Source organism: Equus przewalskii, chromosome 15, assembly GCF_037783145.1.
Source record: "Equus przewalskii isolate Varuska chromosome 15, EquPr2, whole genome shotgun sequence".
Lineage (NCBI taxonomy): Eukaryota > Metazoa > Chordata > Mammalia > Perissodactyla > Equidae > Equus > Equus przewalskii.
This window is the reverse complement of record NC_091845.1, coordinates 84,973,128-84,993,086: the sequence shown is the minus strand read 5'-3', so window position 1 is coordinate 84,993,086 and position 19,959 is coordinate 84,973,128. Positions and strand designations below refer to the sequence as shown.

Genomic DNA, 19,959 nt, shown 5'->3' with positions numbered 1-19,959 from the left:
AGCTATTTTTATCTCTAACCAGCACTTGAAGTTTTTTATTAGCATAACGGAGGTTAAAAATGCGTTTCCATGGGTAAAACTAACAGTTTGGTCAAGATATAAGGATGACTAAAATAATTTAAAGAACAGACAGACATGAAAGGCATGTAAGAAACTTAACTTTGATCGATGACCCCCAAGGCTGATCAAGCCTTGTAAAGGGTCCCATGTCCGCTGCTGATTCCAGAGGATTCTTGGTCGCCTGAATCCAGCACAACGGTTCACGGAATCTGGCCGCTAGAACATACTCACCTTTGTCTCAGAGGCAAGCTTCACGCAGGGAGCACTAGGAGGCCTCGAGAGCTGGGACTGCAGGAAGCTCCCTGAAGAGGGAGCGTGCCTGTTTGCACCTGCTGCCTAGAAACGTCCACGTGCAGGATTCAGTCCGAGACCTCTTTTCCTTGAAACTCACAGGCGAGGTTGGGGCAGTTCATGGAGTGTGGTCCCCCATACCCGAGATATGGAGGAGGGCCCAACCTCTGCCAAGAGCCATTTGTGCTTTGTCACCTGTGTGAGGTATGTCTGCACAAAAGGTTAAGAAACCTGCTCAAGGTCACACACCTGGTAGTGATAAACTAGGACTGTCTGACCCTAAACCTGCCCTCCCAACAGCTCTGCTCTCCAGCCTCCCGTGAAATTCTCAGAAAACAGGGGCCAGTCCAGTGGCACAGCAGTTAAGTTCACACGTTCCACTTTGGCAGCCCAGGGTTCGCTGGTTTGGATCCTGGGTGCGGACATGGCACCGCTTGGCATGCCATGCTGTGGCAGGCATCCCACATATAAAGTAGAGGAAGATGGGCACGGATGTTGGCTCAGGGCCAGTCTTCCTCAGCAAAAAAAGGAGGATTGAATGCAGATGTTAGCTCAAGGCTAATCTTCCTCAAAAAAAAGAAAAAGAAAAAGAAACTCTCAGAAGGCAAGAACTCAGGGTTGCAGGAAAGCAGTAAGTGATCAGGAAGAAAGCTCGGTGATAGAAAATTTTCCAATGCCTCCTTCCAGGTGAGCTTGAGGCCCAGATGATGTTCCCTCTAGAAAAGTAAACCTGCAAGGAGTGTCAACCAAGTACCATTCAACTGCAGAACTTCGTCTCTAGCTCAGCCGGAAGTGGCTCCACACTCTTCAGCCATGCCGATAGCCACACGTGACGAGGAGCAGTCTGGCTCCAGAGGGCAAATGCTAATTCTGGAGGCGCTGCAAGTGGCAACCACGCAAAGAGAGCTGCTGTGACTTACTCTTCTTAAGACTCTTCAGTCTCTCCGACATGAAGACAGGTGACCAGTTTATTGAGCCTGCCCTTGCTTGTAGTGCAAACATGAAATAGTCGTGGGTTTTGTTCCATCCCTGAACCCAACTGTCAAGTGTGGTCTCCTCTTTCTACACTGGGTGGCCTGACATCTCAAGCTGATCTAGCTTCCTAGTTATCAGAAGTTACCAAAAAGTCCGTGCATTTATCCCTCCCCAGCTTATGCTAGATGCAAAGCTTTTCCCTTCCAAATAACCAAGCAGGCTGTGACCGCAGGGCTGACGTGGTGAGATGTGGTGGTCTGCTCTCTCTCCTGCACCCACGTGGAGCTCCCTGATGGGAGATTTGGCTCCCAGCTCACCTCATCCATCCCCTTGGCTCCTGCCTGCGGCAGTCTTGCCCAAAGGATCTTGCTTCTGGGGTCCCCCTCACCTAGCGGGCAGCTCTCTGGACCCCCTGGGAATGCTCATCTCCTTGTCTAACCAGTCAGTGACGGCTGCCCCATGCCCACCCCCCCTCAATTCCACCAGCCCTCCCCAATTCTCTCTTGCCCTGCTCAGGGAGGTGGAGGGCAGTTCCACAAGCCCAGCGCTGGAGTCAGTGTCCCGTCAAGGAACTACGACTGTGATTGGCTCAAGAATGGCCTCCCAAGATGTCCATGTCCTGACCCATGGAACCTGTGGCTATGTTACTTACACGGTAAAAGAGACTTTGCAGATGTAGTTAAATTAAGGATCTTGAGATGGGGAGATTATCCTGGATTATCCAGGTTGGCGCCATGTCATCACAGGGGTCCTAATGAGAGAGGAGGGTCAAGTCAGAAGCCCTGGGACGATGGAATCGGGGTGAGAGAAGGAACACAGCCCTGCCGGCACCATGACTTCCGCTCACTGAGGTTGATTTCAGACTCCCAAAGCCAGAAATTAATAAACGTGTGGTGTTTGAAGCTACTAAATTTGCAGTAATTTGCTATAACAATAATAGAAAACAAACACAATGACCACCCACTCTTCCTACAGGACCCCTGTCTTTACAAGTGACCCCCAAGATCCCTTCACCTGACTCTGGAGTTGCATGGGAATGGCCACAACACTCTCCGCCCCCATAAACTGATGGCTCACACCCTAATACTTTGCTTTCTCCACTGGCCCCCACCTCCCACCCTCTCTCCTACCCCTGCCAGCCTCTAAACATGGCAAAGAGCACTGGGGCAATGGCTGGGGGGTAGGAGGAGCTAGAGATTGGCCCCGATTTTCAGAGGCTCCTTGGCGTCTTTCTCTGTAGAATGTAGGGAACACAGGGCTTCTTTGTCTAAGCTTTGGCCCCGGCCACCAACTGCCAGGCCAAGGAAGAGCCCCCCTCCTCGTCTTGTGAATCTGGGGGTCTGATCCTGAGGCAGGAGGGGCCACAGCACTTTCTCTGAGAAATCTGTCGTTCTGCAGGTTGGATCCCACTCCTCTCTCTCCGTGCCTGCTGCCCTTTCTAGGCATGCAGGACTCTTCATTACGAGACAATACTCAAGTGCCCGTTACAGAGCACCTTGTTCGTTCACCCTTTGTAACCAGGTTCCGAAGGATGGACAATGCGGCCTGGTTTCCTTTTGTGCTTCCAGTGCTTTACTTCACCTCACAACCAGCCCCCAGCAATTAAATCCGCAATTAGGGCCGAGGATGACCCAGAGCTGTGCAATGCACGAGCCTGGTGAAACTCGTCCCACCACTGAGAGGAGAGGTTTCCTGGGGCTTCTTCCCCTGATCCTGCCCTTTACTGACGGGGTATCACTTAGGATGTATTCTACCGCAAGTAATAAAAAAAAAAGAAAACCTGCCAAACGATAGCTTCCATCGTAGGGAACTGGTTGAACAGACTGAGATGCATCCACTGCCGTGGTCTGAATGTGCCCCCCCAAATTCACATGTTGGAATCCTCATGCCCAGTGTGATGGTGTCAGGAGGTGGGGCCTTTGGGAGGTGCTAAGGTCACGAGGGTGGAGACCCGTGAATGGGATTAGCGCCCTGATAAAAGGGGCCGGCCCAGAGAGCTCCCCTCCCCCTCCCACCATGTGAGGACACCAGAAGCCTGTGACCCAGAAGCAGGCCCTCCCCTGGCCACACCAGCACCTGAGCTCATACTGCCAGCCTCCGAAACTGTGAGAAATAAATTTCTTTTGCCTATAAGCTATTCAGTCTGTGATATTTTGTTAGAACAGCCAGAACGGACCAAGACATTCACACAATGGAAAATTACATAGTAGACAAAAGGATGCGAATGCTGAGTACCGATGTGGAAACATCTCTGGGACATAACTTTAGGTGAGAAAAGTCAACTGTAGAACAATGTGCCTGATATTGCCATTTGTTTAAGGAGAAAGATGCGTATTTGCTAATATTTGCCTAAAAACACTGACAGACTACGGAAGCAGCTTTCACAGTTGCCTGTGGAAGAGGAGAGGCAGAGAGACAGAACGGATGAGGACGGGGAAGAAGGAGACTTCTCGTGTGTGATCTCAGACTGTTTTCACTCTGAGCCAGATGCATGGCATTCTCTATGAAAATTTTTATCTTTTAAAAAATTTGGTTATTCAGATGCTACTATTTGGAGGACCTGTGTGAAGGGTATCTGGGAATTTTTTGTACCATTTTTTGCAATTTTTTTGTGGGTGAAATTATTTCAAAAGGAAAAATTTTAAAATCTTAGAGATAGTGTTAGAAGAGTGATAAACAAAAGACGTAAACAATAGCATGAATATGAAGCATTCAGTTGCTGAGAGAGGAAAAGGGAAAGAAGAGGAGGTAAGGGGTAGAGGGGCAGAGGGGGCAGGGGCAGGAGGGGGACAGGACAGTAGAAAGCCAAGTGACTGAGAGAACCGGGGAAGGGCTCATCAAGAAGAACAGCTGGCATCCTGGATGCCTTTTCTAGGGTTCCATTGACATCTCCCCAGACTTTTACAGAGAAAAGAAGACCCCACTCCTGCAGGTGGATCAGTGGTTCTGGACAGCTGCCCTGGGACCACCCGCTCCTTCTGGCTGTGCTTTCCTGCTGGATGCTTTTCCTCTCTTGCTGCCCCCGAACTGCGAAAGGGGCACTGGCTGAGCAGGCAGGGCTGGAGCCTTTGCAGTGGGATGTGATTTGTGCCTTTTGGTTGGAAGCACTTAACACAGGCTGCAGGATTCACATGCTTCCCTCCGCAGGAGGGGTCGTGCCAATTAAATCCTCACGCTGCCAGTCAGCAAAAACACAAGCCTTTACTGCAGGTCCTGTGTTTACCACCCCGGCTCCTGGACCCAGAGGCCCCCGAGCCTAGCTGGCAGTGCAGGAGGAAACCTGAGGTCACTGACGGAAGTCTGCAGTGCAGCTCACCCAGGGGAGGGCCCATCCCAACATGCTGAAAAGTCCTGTGTGTGCAGAGATGGCACGACCCCGGGGCCGAGTCTCAGGGAGTCCCTGGAAGTGTGATGGTGACAATAGAGCCAGCATCTAGACAGCAGGAACCAAAAGTGAAAGAAGCCTTGCTCCCCTGACATCATGCATTCAGATCTAGGATTTCTTCAGCCCTAACACTCAAAGGTATCATTGGCTTAACCTGAGGTCATTTTTTCCAAAGTAAACTTGATAGGGTTGTCTTTCTTTTCTTCTTCCTGGCTCCTATTTTAATATTTCCTTTGCTACGTCATACAGCCTCCACTCACCTCAAGAAACGCCTTAGCTATTAGTTATTTATCAATGGAATTACTGTGAACGAGGATAGAGGACGAGCAGGGAAGTCTCTTATTACTACAAGCCCGGCCACATTATCTTGCTGACCTCTTTGGTTGTGAGCGAATTGCTGTCCTTTATCCAATTTAATTCATGCAACACTTATCGAGTGCATGCCATGGGCCAGCAACACCGTGCCAGGCAGATCGGACCACTTTAGTTCACAAATTTCACTATAAAAACTTCAAACATGCAGAAAAATTGACAGAACACTCAGTGACCCTCATATCCCCTCCATCTACATGGCACAGTCATTCCCCTTTGCCACATCTGCTCTCTCCATATGCATATTTCGTAAGCTACATGAGCCTAAGTTGCAGACGTCGTGATTCTTCACCTTAAATATTTCGCCATGCATCTTCTAGGAGCAAAGCTGTTTTCTACATAACTGTGATACCTTCGTCCTTGCGATGGGCAGTTATACACGTCCTCTTGGCTGGGCTACAGTCCCCAGCCATTCAATCAAACACTAATCCAGGTGCTGCTGTGAAGACAATTTGCCGACATGATCAAAATCCACAGGCAGGGGCTGGCCCTGTGGCCGAGTGGTTAAGTTCGTGCGCTCCGCTTTGACAGCCCAGGGTTTCGCCAGTTCGGATCCTGGGCGCGGACATGGCACTGCTCATCAGGTCATGTTGAGGCAGCGTCTCATATGTAGCACAACCAGAAGCACTCACAACTAGAATATACAACTATGTACTGGGGGGCTTTGGGGAGAAGAAGAAAAAAATAAATAAAATCCATAGGCAGTTGATTTTAAGTGGGGGAGACCATCCTAGATAATCTAGGGGGCTCGATTCGATCAGTTGAAAGGCCTCAAGAAGAGAGCTAAGGCTTCCTGGAAGGAGAAATTCCACCTGCAGGCATCAGCTTCGCCCAGGGCCCTTCCTGACGGCCTGCCCTATGGATTTCAGGCTTGCCATCTTAGTAGAGGCCGCTATTACAAAAGCCATCAACAGGCCAGCTTAAACATAAACACTTATTTCTTGCAGTTCTGGAGACTGGGAGGTCCAAGATCAAGGCGCCAACAGATTTGGTGTCTGGTGGGAGCCCGCTTCCTGGTTCATAGATGGCCATTTTCTCGCCCAGTCCTCACAAGGCAGACGAGACAAAGGAGCTCTCTGGGGTCTCTTTTATAAGGCCTCTAATCCAGTTCCTGCAGGCTCCACCCTCATGACCTCATCACCTGCCAAAGGCCCCACGTCAAAATACCATCACCCTGGGGGTTTCGCCATACGAATTTTGGAAGGACACAATCACACAGCCAGCCCCCAGGATCACACAAGCCAACTCTGCAGTAAACGTCTGAATATAGGTCTCCTGCTCTTCTGCCTCTCTGGTTAACCCCGACTGATACGATACCTAAGAAAACTGACATTACGCCCACAGTCCCATCCTTTATGGACGATTCTTAACCTGAGGTCCCGGGATGCGCTTCAGGAGCCAGGGGAGCCTGAACTGTAGGCAGCATTTGGAATGTTCCCACATTTTGTGAACTTTTCTCAGGAAAGGCTAGCTTTCCTCAAACCCTCAAAAAAAGTATTACTCCCAAAATGACCAAGAACCGCTGCATTAAACGCATCTGTCTAGCTCCATAAACCTGACAGCAGTGACAGAAGGAATGCAGGCCGACTGGCTTTAAGAGAGGCCCAAGTGAATGCCTGAGAGAGAAACCTGATGGGGTGGGAGACAGCCGGCAAGCCAGTGGTGGTTCCAGAGTTTCATTCTCTTTGGTTCACGGTGGCCCAAACTGTGACAATGTGTTCCAAACCTCTGAAAGACAAGGACCAAGGAAGTCCCTGCAAGTTTCACGGTTGGGGGCTCCAAGCACAGAGCAACTGAAACGTAGCCATCCTTATATGGAGAAAAGGAAGCGCAGGAAGGTTTTGCATTTAATTTTGACCACATCGTGTTTCATAAATATTTGGCATAAAAAGCTGAATAATAAGCTAGTCCTTTGGCCAATGTTCCTTCTTGCCAAGATTAAAAAGTAGAACATAGCAAAAATGTCTGTTATCAATGGTGGGAAAGAGGGGAGCCATTGCTGACCGACTGAGTAAGAAGGTGCCAATTAACGTCAGCCAAGGTTACCGAGAACAGAAAAACCTTCTTCAAGTTTTTTCAACAAAAGTAGCACATTCCCAAGGAAGGATTTTTCCCCCTACTTTTAGTTTCATTAAGTCCCTACAAGAGATCAGCGTCTTGCATGCAGGCATTTCTCCTGTGTACCGAATCTAACTTGCAAATAGCCATGTTCCCTTCTCATCATGCATCAGAGGGCTACTGCCCAATGACCGGGGCAAAAGTGAGTGTTTCTCCCTCTCTTGGCGAATTCACCCCAGGCTAAACCCGGCTCAGACATGGGCCGACCCACGTCTGAGCAGGAAACAGCCGGCAGCTCCAGGTACACTGCCCCGTGGGAACTGGAACTGGTCACGGGGCCATAAAGTTCGTGTCCAATACGGCTGGAACGTACCTGGGCGCAGATGGGGCCTCCCAGCTGTTTTCCTGCCCCGGTGAGCTGGCCAGTTCCAAAGCTCCAGCTTCTTCCCTTTGTTTCCTTTCTTGCGGCTTCAGCTCCCACCTGTGACTGCAACTTCCTCCAACCTTCTACTCCGGAGAAGAAAACTGTTCCGGAATCTGATGTGCATTTGTACCAATCCTCATTACTGGGGTTGGGGAGGAGTTAGTGAGTTTCCTGAATTCTCAGATCAAAGTTTAAAGAGGGGTGTTGGAGAAAACACTGAGACTGTCAGGAGAAATTCAAAGATTCTTCAGGGTCCTGAGGCCTTAGTCCCACCCCTTCCTGCTTGCCACTGAGTAAGCCAAGAGAGTTGATACTTGACAATAAAAAAAGATGTAAATAAGAGAAATTTAAAAGATGATTTAAAGTCATAAAAAGAAAAAAGCTATAATAAAATGGAGGGCGAAAAACAAAAATAAAAGTAAATGAGAGAAAATGAGATGCAATAAATATAAGCCAAGAAAAATGTCAAAGTGAACTAAAAGAAAGTTGCAGGGCCGGCCCGGTGGCGCAGCGGTGAAGTGCGCACGCTCCACTTCTCGGCGGCCTGGGGTTCGCCAGTTCGGATCCCAGGTGTGGACATGGCACCGCTTGGCAAGCCATGCTGTGGTAGGTGTCCCACATATAAAGTAGAGGAAGATGGGCACAGATGTTAGCTCAGGGCCAGTCTTCCTCAGCAAAAAGAGGAGGACTGGCAGTAGTTAGCACAGGGCTAATCTTCCTCAAAAAAGAAGAAAAAAAGAGAAGAAGGTTGCATAAAATAAGAAGAGTGTAGGGGAGGAAAAAGGTAACTTTTTTCTTCTATCTTCCTAGGTTCTCTGGCCAGGCCCCACAAATAAGTCTGACAAAGGACGGATTAAGAAGAGAAAAGTAAAGAGAAGTTTACGTACACATGGGAGCACTCAGGGATGAGTAACTCAAAGAGATGGTTAGAACTTGGGCTCATACAGCATCTTAACAAAGGAACGATAAATTTTTAGAGAAGTGACAAGACAAAGAAAAGGACCTTCAGCTCCTAAGACAGCAAATTGTGGGAAGGTAAATGTCTGGGGTACATTTACTAATGGAAGATAAGGGCTAGTTAGCAAGATTTGTCATGAGGATTCCTCTGGCGCCTTCTCTGGGCTGAACAGGGTGTAAGTTGTCTCAGGTGATTAACCTCCATCCTTCCTGGTTGGGGGTGGGGGGGACACCTTTCCAAGCTTATGTCCTCCTTTTAGGCAAATAGGGGGAGGGCAGAGTGCTTTTCTTGTATCTGCTTCTTCTCGATGGCCTTCAGTTCAAAATAACCCTTATGCAAAAGTGGCATATTCTGGGGTGGCATATTCTGCCAGCCTTCAAAAGGAGCCACAACTATGAAGACACAAACAGATTGAAGAAGATGGCTCGAATATGTAAAAGATACCGCCATGAAACAAACTGTTACCTGAATAAATTGGACCTGAGGGTGGAACAGCATGGTGTCATATCCAGAAGAAATCCACGTTTGCCTCTAGACAGAATGACAACAAACAGAAGTCACTGCTGCAGGTCTTGTGGAGGCAAGATGCGGGGAGTGACAGTGCACAGGACGGCAGGACCACTCTCCCAAGGCCCTCTTCCCGCAGCTCACTGCCAAAGAGCCACCTCTGAGCAGCTGGGGGGAATTCCATCAGTGTCCTTCTCCACGTGGTTCCCACAAGCTGCTCGCCCGTTTCCTCCTGCTCTGAGGTGCACTGCGCACGCACTGCCTTCTTCCAAAAGCCATAAACCTGACAGGTGACCACCGGCCCCCGGGACCTGCCGCATGTCTCCTGTCCTGATAGTTTTTCTCAAAGGGAGCAACCCCCCTCCTATCTGGAATTCTAGTGAATTATATTCCTTTTATAAAAAGTGAATGATACCACAAACATATAAATCATCTAAGAGGCTGGGAGTAGGGAAATTAGCCCTCAAGCCTGTTTTAAACTAGAATGGCACAGCATCGGAGGTTCAGGTTTGAACACAAACAGGCCAGGCCCTGGTTCCTCTGGCTGGCTACCTACAGGCTGTGCCGAGCTCAGGCTTAGGGAAATATGGAGACAGACAAGTGAGGGAGGTCTGAGAGTTGTAACTGGTCGTTATCTCAATATAAACTGACAAGGCAAAGCAACTACTTAAAAAGAAAAAAAGACGATGTCTAGTTACGCTAATATGCCAAATTGGGTCCATCCCCTGTGCCAACTCTGATCAACCAGCCTTGGCTGCCTGGAGTGTGGTACTGAACATCGTGAGGCCACATGTGGACTCAGCAAGAAGGAGTGCCAGGATCAATTAGCAAAGCCAGCGTGGGTGGAGGAGCGGGGAGAGGCACCGGGCAGGCAGCGCACGGCTGGCCCTGGGCCCGGGGGCCAGTTCTCAGGAGGAAAGCTGAGTCTTACCAGACACTGTCAGGTTCAGAAGGTCATGAACTGAAAGGCCTGCGGGAGCCAGGCCGGAACCATGGAAGAAAGAAGCAGGCAGGAGGGGCCTGTGCTTCTGAGTGTGGAGAGCACATGGCTAATAGGATATTTCTGGCAGCAAGTAACAGAAACCCAACTCAACTTGCTTGAATCGTGTGGAGTGTATTATTAACCCGACGGGACCTTGAGGGCAGGGCGAGCCAGATGTGCCCTCTCTCCTCTGGGATCTGCCCTCCTCTGTGTGGATGCCGTCACAGTCATCTTATCCCCCGCCAGGACTGGTCTAGGAACCCAGGCTTACTCATCAGTAGCTGGCACTCCCAGGGCTGGTCCAGGACCAGCAGATGATCCAACTGGCCAAACCACACTACAGAAAATACCGTATTTCATGCTTCTCCTTTCCATGGATGTGAGCAAGGAGTTGATGGCTCAGTCACAGCTGATCCTTTTGCTATTATGGGGGAAAATCAGCTTGAGGACCTTTCCACATAGAAGAGGGAAAAGTCAAGAGAAGAGTGAGAAACGAGCCAGAGCCCACCCCGTGGCACGCCTGGTTTACTGGGACTCTCGAAGGCGGCACGGGGCTCCCTGGCTAAAGTCGGGATGTCGGCACAGCCGCGTTCCTTCTGCAGGCTCTAGAGGAGAATCCGTTTGCTTTCATTTTCCAGCTTCTAGAGGCCTCCTGCATCCCTTGGCTCTTGGCTGCTTCCTCCATCTTCAAAGCCAGCAATGGTGCCTCTCTCTGACCCTTCCTCGATAGCCACGTGTCCTGACTATAGCCAGGACAGTGTTCCTGCTTTTAAAGACCCATGTGCTTAGATCTGGCCCACCCCAGTAATGGCCAATCTCCCATCTCAAAGCCCTTAACTGAATCCCAGCTGCAAAGACCCGTCTGCCGTGTAACCTAACACAGTCTCAGATTTCGGATTAGACGTGGACAGCTTTGGGAGGATATTATTCTGCATACCATACGGCCTTATAATTTCTTCATGCCCAGATTCATACTTTGTGCTTGTCTATTTCCAACATTCTTCCAGAGGTCAAGAACATCAGGAAAAAAAGTATTTCCCAGGTACAAAAAGAAAAAATTAAGTGGACACAGCAATGCGTTCCATTTGACGGGCAACAATCTCCCCCTGGATTAAATGACAAACTATTCAGAAGGGTCCACAGGTTAACTTTAACCCAAAGAAAGCTGAGCAAAGCCCAAATTAAGCTGCACGGGTTCCATGATGTCGTTGGAGAGCTGGCAGTGTGGACGGAGGTCACAGGTGAGATTCTATTTCTTGTAACCCCAAGGACACAATAACTGTCATGTGAAGCTGGAAATGAAATAAAATGCTGGCTTCTGAAAAACCGTCAGACCAAGGAGAGCGTCTTGACTGGACAATGAGAGAATGTATGTCTTCAGTCACCTCCTCAATTCTTTTAGCTCTGGGGATTGCCATTCAACAACTAACCAGGTCATGGAAATTAACGTATCCAGGCAAAGGAAACCGGCTGCCTGAGGAAGAAGAACAGAGGGTCTGGCTGCAACTAAAAGTGCTGGCTCTCCGAGCTTGGCTGCTAAGTAGAGAAGGAAAGGGAGGGGCGAAAACATCAAATAGAAGAAGCAGGAAGGAGTTTTGCCAGCTACATTTTTTAAATAGCAACTTGTGCAGAGGACTGAAAGGGAATCTGGACTCAGCAGGCCTGTGTCATAGCTCCCGCTTGGCCGTTAACCAGTTGTCAAGACTTTGGTCAACGGCCTTAACCTTTTAGGGACCGTGTTTCCTCATCCAATTTTTTTTTATCCCAGAAGTATTTATATGCATTTTATTTTTAAAATACATTAAAGAGAGAAATTCATAATACTTCCACCCCATGCAAACACACACACACGTGCACCCCCTCTTCTCCCAGCCCTAAAGCTCAGAAGCCCAGTGGGTACCCTCCAAACCTTTCATCATGCTTGTGTACAACATATGTTCCTACATAGACACTTTAAGTTTTTCATTCGTACAAAAACTGAACCATATTATGTTCAAGATTTCCAGTTTCCTTTTTTCACTCAATTTACCATGGATATCCTCTAGAACAATTCACACAGGTCTGCCTCATTCATTTATACTCAGATTGAAAGTATGAATATACCAAATTATATTTATACCAAAATATATCCTAGTGATGGACATTCAGGAGATGTCTCAACTATGTTTTATTTTGCCTCTAGAATGTGTGCAACAAGCACCTTGATTATTTATTTTTATGTTTTTCTACTTTCATATATCTGAAGAATATACTCCCCAAAATGAGATTCGAGACCAAAATATGCAATTTTTATTTTAATTAGATATTGCTATACTATTTTCCCAAAGATGGTAATAATTTACATTCTTAGCTACAATATATGAGGAGGCCTGTTTTTCACTCCCCATCAGTGCTGTAGGTCACTAGCTTATTTAATTTTTGCCATTTGATGAGGAAAACACTGGTATCTCCCGCCATCGTTTGCAATTCTGAATGCTGGTGCAGTGACACTCACCCCAGCAAACTCCAGTTAGTAGGGTGGAGCTTGGCTCTGGACAGACACTACGCTCATGAGGAAAACGGAGGAGTTGGACTAAATCTCTAGCAAAATACCCTGTAACCGTTACCCAGAGCACCATTTCAGCCAGAAACAAATCAGTGCCTGAACCCAGCCCATGGTCGGCCACTGTGCAATAACACCTCAACCACATTTTAAGAAGACTCTTGAAAATCTTCCAGAGACATCTAAATTGCAAACAGTGACCACAACCACAGAAGCAGGAGAGAGGAATGTCAAGCTCAACAGAAACTTGTTCTTGACAGCGAGGCATTGCCACGCCTGGAAGGGAGGCGGAGCTCATGGTGCCTGCCCGAAGCGCTGGGCCGGGAGGCGTTCGGAGGCCCATCAGGCTTGCTGGAAAAGACTGAGTAGCAGCATGTGCCCTGGGCACTAGAATCTAGAGGGGCGCTACCCAGGGCAAGTGGGAAGAGCGGGATTGGCACCTGATCTCCCAGGTGCCCGGAGCTCTGGGATCTGGCGGCAGGAGAGACATCCTCCACATCACGGCCCCTCACCCACCTCCTCAATGGGCTGCGGGGTCAGCTAATCCCACCCTCCCCCAGCCCTCCTCTTCGTTGATCTTTTCCATTTTATCCAGAATTCATCTGAATAAAAACGTCTTGGGCAGCAGAGAGAACACTGGGGTTCTTGCACCCCAAGTCCACCAGGGATGGCCGGACAGGGCTGGTGAGAGAGACACGAAATGACGTTTGAACATCTGCAGCGAAGAGAAATTGTAGGCAAAATGACAGACATAAAATCTTTGGTTCTCTTCAGAGAATTAGCTTTCAAGCCAGAAAACAAAACTAAACTCCTGTTGCTGAAGCTGAGAACGCCTACTCTGCAGCCCCATCCAGGATCGGTGCACGTCCCTCTCGCCAAAAACCCAGTGGGCCGGGCGCCTCTCCTCCCCTGGCCTCGCCCCCGGCGAACTGTGCCTCCCTTGTCAGGACATCGCCTGACCCCTAGTGGCCACCCCACCTTCCACTGCACAGATGAAACTCCTTGATCTGCTGGCTGGTCAAAATTCTAATTTGCTGAGAGGCAAGCGGCACTTCCTTTGAAAAACTGACGACTGTAAATTGCCACAGTAATGGGTCTCCAGCTTTAAGGGGGTCTTCAAAACAAGGAAACTTCAGAGAAATTACCAGAGATGCCTAAACATCAGTCAACACAAGCAGTCCTTTGTCGTGTGACGGTGCTGCATGGCATTCTCCCAAATCGATTTTCTCCTGTGACCATACGCTCAGGTCCCAAAGCCTCGAGGTGTGTCTGAAGAAAGGAGGAAAGAATCACATCCAAGCTGAGGAAGTGTCCGCGCATCCACACATCCACCAAACCCATCCTGCTCGAGGCTTCGTGAAGAGGAAAGCCTAGAAACCGGGGTATTTTCGCAGTCCTGTCAAGCTGGTGTGTCCTGTGGCTGATGCTGCCTGAGCTAGTTCTGTATGGTGGGGAAAGACGATGGGAGTTTGTGGGATTGTGAAATATTTCAGTTCCTAATCTGTTTTGTGAAGCATTTGGCAAGGGATGGAAAGAAGCCAAGAACTGAGGCCAGTGGTTTTGACTGAACCACACCCAGGTCTATGCCAGTCTGCTCTGAACCCTGGCTGCCCGGGTCAGATCTGAGTCCGGGTGGCAGGCTGGGCCTCCAGAAGAAGACTCTCAGAAGCCACAGCTGAAGAAATCTGGGGCTGGCAGGGTTTCCCCATCTTCACACACACACACCCCTGCACACACAGACACACAACTGGCCTCCCAGATGGCTCTCAAAAGTCGGATGACCCCGTTTTAAAAAGGGCAAAAGATCTGAACAGACACCCGACCAAAGAAAACACATGGATGGCAAATAAGTGTATGGAAAGATGCTCAGCAGCACTTGTCCTCAGGGAACTACAGCACAATAAATAAAGAAGCCCCAAGTACAAACAGATACCCATGAGTCCACGCTGATACAAACAAATGACGGAACAAATACACAGGGGGGAGCAGACAAATCTCCCATGACAAATTATTCCAAATAACTTACGTAACTCCTCCCCGATGAAGGACGGGGAGCACAGCTCCAGGCCCCCAGGTGCAGGCTGCGTGGAGAGACGTCCTCCACAGAGCCCAACACAGAGGGAGGAGATGGCAGGGACACCGGACAAACGCCACCTGAGGCAGGAGTTTAAGGGGCTCTGCAGCAACAAGTCATGCTGATGGCATGGACCCTCGATGGGATGTGATGAGAAGGGGACCTTACTCTGGGGTCTTCCTCCCCAAAATCCATATGCCCAGTCTCGCCATGAGAAAAACATCAGACAAACGCCAACAGAGGGCCATTCTGCAAAATACCTGAGCTGTGCGACTCAAACCGTCACCGAAGATAAGAAACGTCTGCGAGACTGTCATGGCCAAGAGGAGGCTGGACGGCACCACAACTCACCGTAATGTGGTGTCCTGGGTGGAATCCTGGAACAGAAAAAGGACACGAGGGGCTGGCCCCGTGGCCGAGTGGTTAAGTTCACGCGCTCCGCTGCAGGCGGCCCAGTGTTTCGTTGGTTCGAATCCTGGGCGCGGACATGGCACTGCTCATCAAACCACGCTGAGGCAGCGTCCCACATGCCACAACTAGAAGGACTCACAACGAAGAATATACAACTATGTACTGGGGGGCTTTGGGGAGAAAAAGGAAAAAATAAAATCTTAAAAAAAAAAAGAAAAAGGACACGAGATAAAAACAAGGGAAATCTGAATCAAGTGTGGACTTTAGTTAATAATAATGTGCCAATATTGGTCCGTTCATTGTGAACAATGTTCCATACTCATAAATTAAGAGTGGGAAAACTGGGTCCGGGGTATATGGGAACTCTCTGTTCTATCGTTGCAATTTTTCTTTAAATCCAAAACTATTCTATAATAAACTCATGCTGGTTTGCCCAGGACTTTCCCAGCTTCAGGACTGAAAGTCTGGTGTCCCTGGAAACCTCTCACTCAGGGCAAAACAGAAGGGCTGGTCACCCCCAACCCTCCAGCCGGGTCCGCAAGGCAGATTCCTAGGAGGCGCTGAGAATGCGTCATTAACCTCCTCGCTCTCCCTGTCTGAGGTTCTTGTTGTTTGTTACCTTGTATCTTTTAGGCCTGGAACATTTGCTGCTTCCCACAACTGACCTCAAACCATCAAGGCGCAAACACTGAGGAGTTTGCTTCAGTGGAAACATCCACAGTGAGAAAAGAAACCTTCCTGAGACAGGAGCAAGGGAGCATCTCACCACTCCCCAGGCTGAACGTCCTGCGGCTTGATGAACTGTGAGAAACTCATGTAAACAGGGTTATGGCAGCTCCCATGGGTTCTGACAGCAGGAGACTTCCGTGACCTCAGCAGCAAATCACCCATGCCCACAAAACAAGGCAGGTCTCTTATCCCACACCCTGTGAGAAACTGAGGCACAGTATGGCCAGAGCGGCCTGGGGCGGTTCAGCAGGATGACTGTCCAGGACACATCTATAGCCCTAAATATCACAAGGAGCTAAAATGTCACTGGAAATGTAACAAGGGAGAAAAACAATGGAATTTTCCAGAACTCCTTTTGGGAAGGTCACTGTATGTGGCTGGAAGAAATACAACCACTACTCCCCTCTAAGTCTTTCCCAGATAGACAGAAACAAAGTGACAGTCAGAGGAAAATCCCCCCACTGATGGTGTGGGGGCGGCTTGTCTAAGGCATGTGTAGTTGGACTTCCACACAAATGGATTTAGGAACTACCTTCCAAACCTAAGCCGTTTGTAAACAGAGAAGCATCTGCAATTTGATAAGCCACTAGGCTGGGAGGGTGTGGAGGTCCCCACTCCCTCCCACCCTCGAAATCCACCCTGACTCCCCACTCCCCAGCAGGCACCCAGTTCCAGAGGGGAGCCTGCGAACCGCATTCTTGCGGAGAGTGGGTCCCACTCACTTCGGCCTTGGCTGTGCTGAGATGACGGTGCAGGTTGGGGTCTGCTGGCTCCTTCCTCCCCTTCCTGCACAAAGAACTCAACCTTCCTCTAAATAAACTCCGGGGAAATTTCAAATGCATGTAGGCTTGAAGGGTGGGCAAATTACTAGCCTGCCAAGGCACCTACCAGTCTGATCCAGTCCAGGGCAGGGAAGGCAACGCGGTGAGGGCATAGGGCCAAGGCGTGGAGGGATCTGGGCTTAAATCCTGCCCAGGACACTTACAAGGTATGTAACTTTGGGCAGATTCTTGACCTCCGGAGCCCGGGATTTCCCAGCTGTAAAATAAGGATAATTTTATCCATCAGCTTATTTTCAACAGCGTTTGTAAAACACCTGCAGTGGTCCGGCTCATAGTGGGGTCTGCCTGGCCCCCAGTGCGTCACTCAGGGGGACTGTCTCCACACTCCTCAGATTTCACAGGACGCCTCTCCCCAGCTGCCCTGCTCTCTGCTGAGGGCCTCTCCTTCCTCCCAGAGAGAACGGAAGCGGCCAGCAGGCAGCCCCCTCAGCCCCGGCACCTGCAACCAGTCTGCGCCTTCCCTCCTCTGGACGAGGCCCATCTCCTGACGGGGGCAGCAGAGCCCTGGGCCCTGACCTGGGAGCCTGGACTCTACGGCATGTCCCCTCTCACTTGACCAGTGAACCTGGCCCTGTCTAATCAGCTTTTAGCCTTGCTCAAGTATCTCATGTTATTTTTAAAAAAAGATTCTTCCTCGGCCCCACTCCAGGTTCTGGTCTGAATATCAGTTTTCCCACCTCACCAAACTTCTCGTAAGCCACGTGTATCCCACTGTCTCCAGCTCCTGACCTCGCCCTCCTCAACCCCGGCAGCCTGGCTGCCTCCCCTTCACTCCTCTGAAAATGCTCTCCCATCTGCCGCCTCATTGCCCGGCCTCTCTCTCAGCCTGACCCCCGCGGTCACTGCCCTCCTGGGCTCCCGTGGCACGGGGGATCTGGATTTTCCCCTGCATCTCTGACTGGTCCTGAAATGGCGGCCTTTCTCGGCATTCAGGCCCAGGCCCGCGTCTCCTCCACCCACGTACTGTGGGTGACCCCATCGTCTCGCAGCCTCTGTCTATACGCTGAGGACCTCACAGCTCTAACTTTAGGCCCTCTGCAGACCCCAAACCCAACTGCCTGTGGACATCTCCACTTAAAGGGAATTAGTTGGAGGAGGAGATAAATTATTCACTTGTCTGAGGCATTGTATTGTCTGCGAGGCCGGCCATAGCAAAATACCACAGACTGGGAGCTCAAACAATGCACACTTACTGTCTCCCAGTTTCTGGAGGCTACAAGTCCAAGACGAAGGCGTCGGCAGGGCCGGCTTCCTCTGAGGCCTCTGTCTTTGGCCTGTGGATGGCCGCCCTCCCACTGCCCTCACGTGCTCTTTCCTCAGTGCGCACATTCCTGGTATCTAAGGACACCGGTCAGATTGCATTAGGGCCCACCCCAACAGCCTCATTTTTACTTAGTCACCTCTTTAAAGGCCCTGTCTCCAAATACAGTCACATTTTGAGGTACTAGGGGGTTGGTGCTTCAACGCATGAACTTGGGGAGAACAAAATTGAGCCCGTAACAGGCATCTACTTGATATGTCAACTTAAGATGTGTGTCTCTAAGTCCGGAAGCAACCTCAGTATCAACACGCCCACCATCGTCTCCATCCTTACTCCTCAGGCCTCATCCTCTGCCTGTGGGCCCTTCCCGGGATATGGCGCCCATTTGGCTTACCGCCTCCCGCGGTGCGTCCATCACAGGCATACTCAAAAATCTGCTCACTTCTCTCTAGCCCCTCCACCACAAGCTTGGTCCAAGCCCCCATCCTCTCTCATGTGGATTCTCACAAGGACCTCTAACTGGTCTCTTCTCCCAGTCTTGCCCACCTTCAGCCCACTCTCCAGGTGGCAGTAAGAGTGAGTCTTCTCAAATGCAATTCTGATCATGCTAAAATCCTGCTTAAACCTTGCAACAGTCCTGCTTAAACCTGGACTGCCCTCGGTCCACAACTTCAGTATGGCCTACAAGGACTTACCTGATCCAGGCCCTGCTTACCTGCCCCACTAGGAATTTCTTTCATTTCTTCAAATGCACCACTCTCTTCTGTCTGGGGCCTTTGCGTGTACTCTTGCTCTTCCTGGGACCCCCTCCACCTTTCCCCCAGCAAACTCTTACTTGCTCATCGGTTTTTAGTTTAAACATCACTTCCTCCAGGAAGTCCTCCCTCATCTCCCCACCAAGGGGGTTGGGTGCCTCCCTTTGTACTGCACCGCGTGATTAATTAGGTATCTCCTCCGCTAGAGACCGTAAGACTAGGAAACATGTCTATGTTGCTCATCCCCCAATGCCTAGCACTGTGTCTAAAATATAATAGATATTCAAGAAATATTGGATGAAAAAATGAGGAAATGCAAGCACAGAGTATGGCAAAAGTAATGGACTCAGTGAGAGAAGACCAGGGTCCTTGTCTCGACTCTGCTGTTAAGCAGCTACACCACAGTGTCTGTAGGCCAAGACGAAAGCAAGATTGGGCTAGAAGCTCATCTCTCAAAGTCTCTCTTGATTCCAAACAACCATCGTTCTTCATCTCTGATCCCAGGGAGAATATCCTGGGCTGCACATCCAAGAAAGAGGCCTCTGCCTGCTATTGATTCAGACAGAATGCCAATAGTTTGACGGAAATAGCGGCCCAGGAAAGGCCAGCAGAAGACAGAAGGAATAAAAGAGGACTGCTCACTGACACTGAAAGTCTTCTAAATCAGGCTGATTACATAAGTCATTCTTGACAACGACCCCAGAGAGAGAACAGAGACACGATGCAACGACTCCCCACGCTGTGTTTCTCTCCGTTGCCAACCCCGCACAAACTCAGAGACTCTCGTTCTTAATAGGGTGTGCGGGGTGTCTCTTAGATCAAGACAGCAGTGGATCAAGTCCCCAAACTTTCTCTTAGCTTGAGGAGACTGCTGTCTACTTCCAACAAGGAAAACACAATGTGTTCCACGTAATCAAAGCTTCTTCCTGGCTTGCAAGAACCAAGATCGGGGAGAGGCTGGTGACCCCACAGATCTTGGTTCCAGAAAGGCAGGCCATGCCTGAGTCATCACCATAGGCCTCATGGTGCCTAGTATACAGTGGGCATTCAATAAACCTGTGCTAACAAGTTGAACTGCAAGATTTAACAGCATGCAAACCTGAGGCATTCGGTGCCTTTCAAACAATATGTCCTTGTCTCCAGCAGATTCATTACTCTAAGGACAAGCTTTAGTTCCACAAATAATAGGATGCATATGCACAGAGCAAGAATAGTGGCCCAAGAGACAAAGAGATGCTGTGATCGTACACGGGATCACCATCCAAACAAAGGCCCTACTGTCCTGACACCCACGCCATTCAACCGTACTCTTCTACCTTGTGCAAACATTGGT

The 19,959-nt window shown here is 49.7% G+C and overlaps 1 long non-coding RNA gene across 1 annotated transcript; it reads right to left on the bottom strand.

Annotated features, from left to right (window-relative positions):
• Positions 1 to 291: 291 nt before the first annotated feature.
• LOC139076244 (uncharacterized) lies at positions 292 to 7,650 on the bottom strand. Its single transcript, XR_011527632.1, has 3 exons — positions 7,515 to 7,650; positions 1,979 to 2,077; positions 292 to 1,230 (listed from the first exon to the last, which is right to left on the bottom strand). It is a non-coding gene; the product is annotated as an uncharacterized lncRNA (long non-coding RNA).
• Positions 7,651 to 19,959: the final 12,309 nt, after the last annotated feature.